Here is an 11004-nt window from a genome sequence, read left to right as displayed (position 1 = left end):
GTTGGAAATTCTGCAGAGACAAATAATCTTCTAACTCTTCATAGTAAGTCTATTGTCAGGAATGTGATAGAATATTCTCCATTTGCCTGGATGAATGCAGTTTCAATAATACTCAGGAAGCATCTTTCAGGATAAAGAAGCCACTTGATTGGACCATATTCACCACCTTCAACACTCAGTTCATCCACAAGCAATGCACAGTGGCACCAATATGTCCAACCCACAAAATGCATTGCAATAACTGACAGTGCCTTGCAAACCCTTGACCTCTACCACCTGAAAGAATAAGTGCAGTAGCTAAATGAGAACACCACCACCTGTAGGTTCCTCTTTAAGCTTTGCATTATCCTGACTTGAAAATATATCATTGTTCCTTCACTGTAATAAGGTTAAAATATTGGAGCTCTCTCTTGAAAAACACTGTGGTGTACCTACCCTCATTCATTGGTGGTCTATCGTAGATGAAGATGACTCTCTTCTACTCTCAGGGTGAATCCGTCAGCAGCTGGACAGACTAATGTAGATTTGGGCAGAAGGTGGTCCTGGGAAGGGGTGGGTGGGGCATTAGTATGGCAGCACAATCCTTTCGCTGTTTTCACCTAGCTTGTGCTTTTTCCCAACAGCAAGTGTCAAGGTTTCGAAGACTTCTTGGATGCTTCTCCACCACTTTGGGCAGTCTAGGGTCAGTGATTTACCAGTGAGGCCTTGAGGGTGTCACTGAAGCGCTTCCTCTGTCCACCATTTCTCCTTACTCGGAAGCTGAGAGTAGAGCAGCTGCTTGTGGAGTCTCATGTCGGTCATGCAGACAACATGCCCAACCTGTTATAGTCGATCAAAGGTGGTCAGTGCTCGATGCTGGGGATCTTGGCCTGGTTGAGAATACTGGTATTGGTGTGTCTTTCTTCCCAGCAGATGTATAGGAACATGGACGACAATGTTTCAAGAGGGCAGCTCCTCCCAACTTCTCAAGGACAATCCAGGATCAGCAATAAATACTTGCCAACCAACAAAGAAAAATTAACTGGGAACTGATGAGATCAGGTCAAACATTTCAACTTAGTTCAATTAAATCATTAATTGGCAGTAATGTAGATTGCAATATCCTGTAGTCATGAAAGGCTCTGTATAAAGTCTTTCACTATTTTTTCCATTTTGTCTTCAAAAGGAAACAACAGCAAACAGATTGATGACTATTAGGCCCTTAAGTAAGAATAAAGAGGAAGCTCTCCCATTCCTCAATGTACAAGGGAGGAAATGAGAGGTGTAAAAGTTTGGAGGGGAGTTAACAAGTTCTAGTTGTTAATGAATGCAAACATCAATATTAATTGTAAGATGAAAATGAACCCATTTAAAATGAATAATCTTTGTATGTTTCATAGAGAGAAAGCAGGAACTATTGAATAGTTTGGTTACTCCTATTCTCGTTCACCAGTTCTGTAAAGAACTTTAATCATTCGATTGGCAACTCATGTACACTCACAATGTGCATAATGTAACAAAGGAGTATGTGACCAGGTGAAGCAGCACACAATCTTTGAACAGGGGAAACTGTGAGGGGGTAAGGAGGAATCAACTCCCTCAGTAATGATAGTGAAAAACTGGCCATCAATTGTGTACCCACTAATCCAAGATCTCAATGGCCCAGCCTTTGAAAGGTTTAGAATTGCATGTTGTGTTATCTATGGAGACAAGCAAGAGGCTGGAAGAACATGTCAAGTCAGTCAGCATCAGGAGGTTGAGAAGTCGACATTTCAGGTATAGCCCTTCTTCAAAAATGGAAGTAGTGATAGGAGGAGCTATAAAGGGAAGAAGGGAAGGGTTAAGGGTGGGGAAAGGGGCGAGTGGTGAGGTAGTGAATACAGGTGGTAGGTACGACCTGTTAAATCGTTAGGAGGAATGGATCCAGTTGGTAACTGGAAGGAGGGATCAGTCAGAGGGATGGAAGGCAGTTGTGGGGCTGGAAAGAGAGTCAGGTGATGGGTGGGAAGGTTGTTTAAAATTGGAGAACTCAATGTTGACTGGGAGGGCAGGCTTGCCATTTCAGCTGGGCCTGTAGGGCAAGCCTCACCTCCCAGTCATCACCCATTTTAACTCCTCTTCCCACTTCCTCTCTGACATGTCCATCCTCGGTTTCCTCCATTGCCACAGTGAATCAGACCCCAAATTGGAGGAACAACACCTCACCTTTGACCTGGGCACCCTACAGCCCGGACGACTCAAAGTTAAGTTCTCCAATTTCAAATAACCTGCCCACCCATCTCTCAACTCCCTTTCCAGCCCTCCTTTCTCCCTTCCATCCCTCCAACTGACCTCTCCTTCCAGCTACCAACCAGATTCATTCTTCCTATCGATCTACCAGGTTATACCTACCACCTGTATCACCACCACACCACTCCGCCTCTCTCCCAACACATATTCCTTCCCCCCCGCTTTATTCACAGCTCCTCCTACCCCAACCTCCATTCCTGAAGAAGGGTTATACCTGAAATGCCAACTTCTCCACCACCTGATGCTGCCTGGCTCTTCCAGCCTTCTGCTTGTCTACTTTGCATTCCAGCATCTATAGATTTTTGGTCTCTAACTAGATATTATCTGTGAAGGCACAGGTGACTGAATCACTGTAGCAAACATTTGCCTCTGAATCAAAAGGTTATGGTTCAACTCCCATTCCAGAGATGTGAGCACATATTCTTGGCTGGTTTGTTTGTCCACTCCGGAGCGAGTGATGCACAGTCAGTGTTACTGACTTTTGAATGAATGCTAAGCTTCGGTCCCCTTGCAAATTGACACAGATGATCCCAAGTTATGGTTTAAAGGGATCTTGTATAAATGGCAGGTTTTTTATGTGTTGGAATTAGGAATTAGGAATTCATGACCTGCAACTGTACTGCAATGTAAAGAATATTTAGAGTAGGCAGAACATCCCTGTATAGAGGATTGTCCAGAGGGTTTCTGTGGCAATAAGATGGCACAATAAGTTTCTAAGGATTTCTCCTAGAGTTGCAGCCATGACTGCTTCCACCCAAACCTTGCATGAACCTTTGATAACATCATAGCTCAAGGATTTCACAGCTTAATCAGAATTATTCAATCTGTTGTCACATAGGTTATTGACACCACTGCGAGTTACAAGTGAACTACAATAATTCGGAATGGATGCCACATTTTTCTTAAAACAAAATAATTTACTTCTAATGCAGGTCCCTCTGAGGCCAATGCAGGAATCAATGTTTGGGCTGGACATGGTAAGTGTGGGACAAGCAAATGACCTGTCACCAAAAGCAAACCTTGAATAGACATTCACTTTGTTAAGACAAGTGTCACCTCAGTCTTTAAAGGTTTAATCAAGTGTGTTCCAGAGACCAGCCTCACAAAACCCCAATGTTGTTACAGGTCACAGAGGAGTAAGTGTCCACACAAAATAAAATCAGATAGGTGTGCAGGTAAGACATTTTAATTCAACACAATGTAAGTGCTTTCAATAATTATGGAAATCTTTTCCGACTTCTGTGTTGAGGATAAATTTTATGCATACTTTCAGTTCTCTTTCGCCTCGGTCGCAAAAATTTGGAAAAGCCCTTTGCTGAATGTGTGAAATGTATTATGTGTTTACAGGTTCACAGTGGACAGTGTAAATGGTCAACCACAGCTTTCTAGTTACTGTAAAAGGATTTACTCCTCGATGCTGAAAGCATTTGTCGAAAATTGGCTGTACAATCACATATGCTGCTGGCAGCATTGATCTTTCACTACATCAATCCAGAATTCCTCAACCTGATCCAGGGACTGATGTTCTCCAACTCTTTCCTTTGTTGTTGATGGCAAGTTCCTAAGTTATTGAACAACTCTGCAAAGTTATGGAACATACTGCACACTGCAAAAGTGCTTGATATTTTTACAGGGCTGCAATGTCTGAATATGTTAGTCCAACTCCTGTTTCATGGAGCCAGAGGGAATTGGGACACAGCTCCAGCCAGAAGGAGGTGAAAACCTCAACGTAGTATGTAGAGGAAGAGGTTCAGTTCGAGTGACATGTCGAAGTAGGAAGCTCAATCTTTTCAAATAAGTCACTGCTGAAATCTGCAACCTCCTGAGATTTGACTGCTGTCCCAGTGCATAGGAGCTATCACAAACATTCTACAAACATAACCTTGTCAAATAAATTGATCTATTCGATTAGACATGATGAGCCTACCACAAATCCATAGTGGCTTTCCGTAATTAATCCATTTTTGTCCAGTCATTGTTATTTCACCAGCTTACTGTTACTAAAATCTTCCGCTTGTATTCATCATTGTATTTCTGTGTACCTTTTCAATTGCCATAATGTGCTTCTTGAGGTGGATGCACTATAAAGGGAAACAATGTCCAACCCCAAGTCTCATTAAAGCCTTAGACAATACCATTATTATGGCCTTGATTTTGTACTTCGCAATACAATCCAACAAGATATTTATTTAGCACCTTTATAATTGAAAAGATTCCACAAACATCATAGGGACATTATAAAATGAATTATGACCCTAAAACACTTAAGGTGACCAGTCGTTTCATTAAAAAGGCATATTTTAGGAATGCCTTAATGTTGTAAAGAGTTGGAGAGGTTTACGTAGAGTATTACAGAGTTTCGGGCCCAGACAGCTGGAGGTGCAACCACCAACAGTGAAGGCAGGAAAGCTGGGAATGCAGCCAGAAGTGTCATCAAATGTGCTGGAGTTTCTGGGGTTGTTCTGGAATTTGGTTTTATGCCCCTTGTCCTCGACGTGTGGTCTTTGGGTGCCATTTGTCCTGAATTCTTCAGACTGTGTGACAGGTCTCCTCTCCACTGTTCCAACTTAGCTGGTGTCTGCACTCTATGTTATTGTGAATGTATAATGATGACCAGGCATGGTACATGTGCATAGACAACCATGAGGGAGCACCAGTGTCTGGAACACCTATCCTCCTGATTCCAATTAGTAAATAGTTGGGGTTGGGGAAGTGAGAGGGCTGTGGGCTGTCAGTAAATCCAGACACTCAGGCTAATGTGCAGCAAGGGGCAATGCTCTGGTATTGCATTCTGTGGTGATCGCCCGAGCCCAGAGTTTTGGGTCCAGCACAGATCCAGGGAGGTGTCTGGGAGGGTGGATGGCTAGTGTGGGATCTGGAGACCAGGGGCAAAGGAGGTTCTGTAGAGGAGAAGGGTTGGGCCATGCAGGTGTTCAGGGAGAGGCAAATGGATTTTGGGATGGGACCTGGATTTCTGCCTTGAAGTCTCATGGGAAGAGGTGGGATAGTCCAGGAGGGGATCAGGAGTTCTGTAGAGGGGAAAGAGCATCCCTGACGGGAAGATGGGATCCAGGGATATGGAGGGAGTAGGAGGGGTTTTCTGGTGATGTCTGAGAGTGAGGTCTCACGAGGCCTGATCAGTGAACAGGGTGAGTGCTGGGTAATCTGGGCAGACTGCTCCCTTGCCTCCATCAGCATTTTTCCTCTCCCTTCAACTTTGTTAGTCAACCACCCCTTCCTGGACACTTTGGGTCTTGGCTGGACTATGCAGATATACAATACACTGTACTCATGTCCTGTGATATAAACTGCTTGAAGTTACTTTAGCAGAAACAGAAATCCCAAAATAATGAAACTAAATTGTGCTTTTAAACATAAACACTCATTTGATATATTTCAGAACTAACAGCAATTCTTCAATGCTGTTATTCACTTTTATTTTCATTAACTGTAGGATCTAATTGGCCTGATTTAATCTCTTTGAAGTTGTAAAGTGATTTGAATCTGTTCCAACTGAACAGTCAAGCTCATTAAACACCCTTGAATCAGATGACATTATGGGCTGAAATAACTGATTCCAAAGTTTAAACAGAACTTTGTGAATTTGAATTATGTGTGTTAGCACTACCCAAACGTGGAAACAAGTTTGGCCACACAATACATTTATCTGTTCAGATAAGGGACATGCTTCTGAATGTAGCTGGTTTGTAAGTTTTTTGTTTCTTGTGGCTGAGTTCATAAAACATCTGTAAGTGCTTAATCAAAGTGTTATCAAGCAAAATTTGACAGCAAGCTCTGGAGGCAGAAATTAGGACAGAGGACTAAAAGCTTTGTCAAAGAGTCAAGTTTTTAAGCAGCAGCTTAAAGTAGGAAAGAAAGGTCCAGATCTTGAATGAGGGAATTAGTGGCCATCATTAAGGAAAGAAAGTAACCGAGGAAGCTGAAAGGTTTAAATGTGGATACATCACCAGATCAGATGGACAACATCCCAGAGTTCTGTAGGAGATGGCTGAGATAATTGTGGCGGCAGCAATGATGATCTTTCAGGGATCACTGGAGTCAGGGAGGGTCCCAGAGGACTGGGAAATAGTAATATAACACCCCTGTTAGAAGGGAGAGGAGCAGGGATGGGAAATTATAGGTTGGTTGGCCTGATCTCAGTTACTGCTACGTTTTTATCGTCTATTATTCAGGATAAGATCGCAGAGTACTTGGAAGTGCGTGGTAAAACAGGGCTGAGTCAGCACAGCTTCATCAAGGGGAGATCACGCCTGACAAATTTCTTTGAATTTTCTGAGGCGGTAACAAGCTAGTGAGACAAAGAATAGCCATTGGACATAATCTACTTAGATTTCCAGAAGGTCTTCAACAAGGTGTCACACAGGAGATTGCTAAATAAGATGACTGCTAATAGTGTTAGGGGCAAGGTACCGGTATAGAGAGAATTGGCTGATTGGGAGAGAGCAGAGAGTGGGGATAAAGAGATCTTTTTCAGGATGACTGCCGATAACTAGTGGTGTTTCACAGGGACCACACCTATTCATGTTATACATTAATAATCTGGATGAAGGAACTGAGCATTGTTGCTAGGTTTGCAGATGACACACAGAAAGGCAGAGGGTTGGATAAATATTGAGGAAACAGAGACACTGCAGAAGGACTTAGATAAACAAAGAGAGTGTGCAAAGAAGTAGCAGCTGCAATACAATGTGGGAACTGTGAGGTTGTGCTCAATGGTAGGAAGAATAGAGGTATAGACTATTGGTTGAATGAGGAAAGCCTTCAGAAACTTGAAGCTTAAAGGGACTGGGGTTCGAGTTCAGAATTCTCTTAAAGTTAACATACAGGTTCATTTGGCAGTTAGGAAGGCAAATGCAATGTTCGCATTCATTCCGAGACAACTAGAATACAAGAGCAGAGATGTACTGCTGAGACCATACAAGACTCTGGTCAGACTATACTTGAAAGATTGTGAACAGCTTTTGGTCCTGTATCTAAGGAAGAATGATCCCAGGAATGAAATACTTGTCATATGAGGAGCAGTTGAGGACTCCGGGTCTGTACTTGATCAAGTTTAGAAAGATGAGGGGAAAGATCTCTTTACACTTACAGAATACTGAGAGGCCTGGATAGAGTGGACATAGAGAAGATGCTTTGACGAGTAGGAGAGACTAGGACACAAAGGCACAGCCTCAGAGTGGAGTAATGACCCTTTAGAACTGAGTTGATGAGGAATTTCTTCAGTCAGAGGCTGGTGAATCTGTGGAACTCCTTGTCACAGAAGGCTGTGGAGGCCAAATCACTGAGTGTGTTTAGACTGAGATAGATAGGTTCTTGATTCGTCTGGGGATCAAGGGTAATGGGCAGAAGGCAGGAGAATGGGATTGAGGACACGTCAGCCATAGTGGAATGGTTGAACAGACCCAATGCGCCAAATGGACTAATTCTGCCTCTTTATCTCATAGTCTTATGGTCTTATGTATACCTGGGTGAGGTACTGAAGGCTGCCAATGCCTGATGTCTCTTACCCTCAACATAAGTTTGGTCCTTCATGAGACAAAGAGAATGATTGTTTTTGAAAAAGACAGTTGACCATAGTGTATGAGTTAGCTTGCTGTAATCATGTCACCTCTGCCTCTCCTGTAATTGCTTTAGTTTTAATTTGTGGCAGCCATTCACATGGTGGGAGAAGTATAAAGCTGAGGCTGAGTGAATTTTCAGAGCCATGTACAGGAATCCGAGTTCTGTAAAATGCCAGCAAAGAAGAATTAAAATTGTGGTCTGCAACGACACTGGATGAATCAGGGGACTGTGAATTTTCCACTTCTTGCTGCTGTGGAACTGAAAGGAGTTGTATGACAGAAATAGAATTTTTTTTTGTTCTCAGTGTGAAACGATATGAGATTGCTAAGAATGGAATAAAACCATACAAGAGCAATGTATTTGAAAAAAAGGAAGAAATATTTGTAGAAAAGCCAATGGAACAACCAAGACTCATGAGCAGGATTTCAATATTGTGCAGGCAACACAAAAGTCCACTGTGGGGACTTTGTTCTAACTGGAAGAAAGTGAAAGACTTCTTGCATGCAATTGTTTGAAAGAAGAAAAGGAAGAAAGGTGGCTGCAGGAGAGATGTCAGCTGGACTTAGATAAAACACATGTTGGATTTAAAGGTGAGAAGTGGTTTGTGAATGTTAAAATGATAAGTACAGAAGGAAAGCATCACTTCATGCAACATCGTGAACTTCACAGACCTGAATGGAGTGGTTCAAGATCGTGAGTTGCAATCGGAACCTTTGTAGGTACATTTGAGGCTACATGATGGAATGAAACTCAGCTCAACTGGAAAAATAAAGCTGAGAACTGAACGCAATGGGAAGAATGAAGATCCAGAAATGCATATGAACCAAAATCCTGCTGAAACAAGTCTGCTGGACGAAAGCTGGACTGGTAACCCTCTAACATGCCAGGAGAGATTTGTATTGTTTCACAGTTCTTGAGGACATTGATTGCTGAACAGGTCCAAGAAAATTACAATGTTTTCTTCCAGATCTTGAATGTCTCTCTCATGCGTTGAAGAGTGTGGTGCTGGAAAAGCAAAGCTAGTCAGGCAGCATGAGAGAAAGAGTCAACGTTTCGAGCATAGGCTCCTCATCAGGAATGATGAAGAGCTTATGCTCAAAACATTAACTGTCCTGCTCCTCGGATGCTGCCTGACCGGCTGTGCTTTTCCAGCAGCACGCTCTTCGACTCTGATCTCCAACATCTGTAGTCCTCACTTTCTCGCTGTCTTTCTTGTGAACATCATCGACGGTCATGTGAGGCTAACTTTTCTGAGGAGAGTTTCAACTGCCTTCAAGTTGATCCTGAAAGATGGGTTAGAGGAATTGTAAGTCTGCTGAATCAGAGGGTCCTAACAATTGAAAGAAAGGTGAAAAATACGAAGAAATCATTTTCTGAGGAGCAGGCAATTGATGGTGATCAAGTAAAAACAGAAGAAGAAGCCATCACAGAACAGCAGAAGAAAAGGTATGATAAGATAAAATAATGGGACAAAAAGAAAAAGATACAATTGAAGTCCCTGAAGTCAAGTACGTTGGTCATATTCTGACAGTAAAATGAGTTCACTTAGAAATGACATGTTTCAAAAGTGTAGCAAAGATGCAGCAACACGCAGACACAGACGCATTGCAACAATTTGTTGGATTAATAAACTATCTAGCAAAGTTCTTGCCTACTTTGTCATCAGAATGTGAACATCTATACAAGCCATCGTTATTGATATCAAGTGCTATTGGGTCCCAAAACACGAATCAGTTTCTGTTCAAGCTTGATGTACCCGACAGGTAATCGATCCAGCAGAGATATTAATTCTGAAAGATGAGTATTTGGCTCTGATCTAGCACTCACGTGGAAGTGACATCTCCCGAGGACAGCTGGGATATCACAAACACTGACAATAGAAACTCTCACAAAAGTCAAAAAAAGACATAAATTCATTTGAGATAATGGATGAAATGAGCAGACAGAGACTGTTTAAAGTGGGAGAGATTAGAATTATCACCATTTTGTTCATGCATAATTTTTTTCAACATGTGTATTGGGTAATATTTTCGTATGTCTGTGTACATCTAACATTCATCACAGAATGAGGCCCGAACAGAGTACCATTTATGTAGACATGCACCCACACTGATCAGGCACAGTGGGAACACTGCTTCCTCCAGATTTTCATTCCCTTCCTCACCCTTCTTCAAATGCACCTGAGAGCTGGCAAGTAGGCCTAAACTACCCTATTTTCAGTTCTCTCCAGTTGTTCTCTCTTGTGTCTTGTTTCACTTATAAGTGATTGCTATTTTTGCTAATTGAAGCTGTTTTCTTGAAAGATTTATCTTTTTCAATGGTTCACTAAATTTCAATAATTCAGCAATACAGATGAGGAAGCCCATACGTTAATTAGGAAGCCCATTGCGTTAATTTGATCTGAAAGAGGATAGCAGTAAGGTGAATTAATAGCAATGGCAATTAGTAGCAATGGGGAAATTATTCACTGATTTGATTCAGACTGGAAGTGTCCATGCATTTGAAATCACGTTGAAAACCTAGAACTTCTATCACTTAGAAAGGCAATGGCCCCAAATGAATTAGAACATGATCACTTGCAAGTTTGCCTTCAAGGCCACACACCATCCTGACATGAAGATTAGATTAGATTAGATTACATTACAGTGTGGAAACAGGCCCTTCGACCCAACAAGTCCACACCAACCCGCCGAAGCGCAACCCAACCATACCCCTACATTTACCCCTTACCTAACACTACAGGCAATTTAGCATAGCCAATTCACCTGACGTGCACATCTTTGGACTGTGGGAGGAAACCGGAGCACCCGGAGGAAACCCACACAGACACAGGGAGAATGTGCAAACTCCACACAGTCAGTCGCCTAAGTCGGGAATTGAACCCGGGTCTCCACGCTGTGAGGCAGCAGTGGTAACCACTGTGCCATCGTGCCGCCCACAATTATATCACTGGCACTGAGGCAATTAACTAGAAGTCTCTTCCCAACAGCACTGAGAGTATACTTAGACCAGATGGACTGCAATGACTTAAGAAGGTATTATTCTCAAGGGCAATTAGGGGCAGTCAATTAATGCTGGCCTTGCCAGCAACACTCATATTCCAGGACTTAATGAAAAAGAAATTAGGTAATAACAAATCTGGTTCTGATATTA

The sequence above is a fragment of the Chiloscyllium plagiosum genome, chromosome 7 (assembly GCF_004010195.1).
Source record: "Chiloscyllium plagiosum isolate BGI_BamShark_2017 chromosome 7, ASM401019v2, whole genome shotgun sequence".
NCBI lineage: Eukaryota > Metazoa > Chordata > Chondrichthyes > Orectolobiformes > Hemiscylliidae > Chiloscyllium > Chiloscyllium plagiosum.
Note: the sequence above shows the minus strand (reverse complement) of the source record.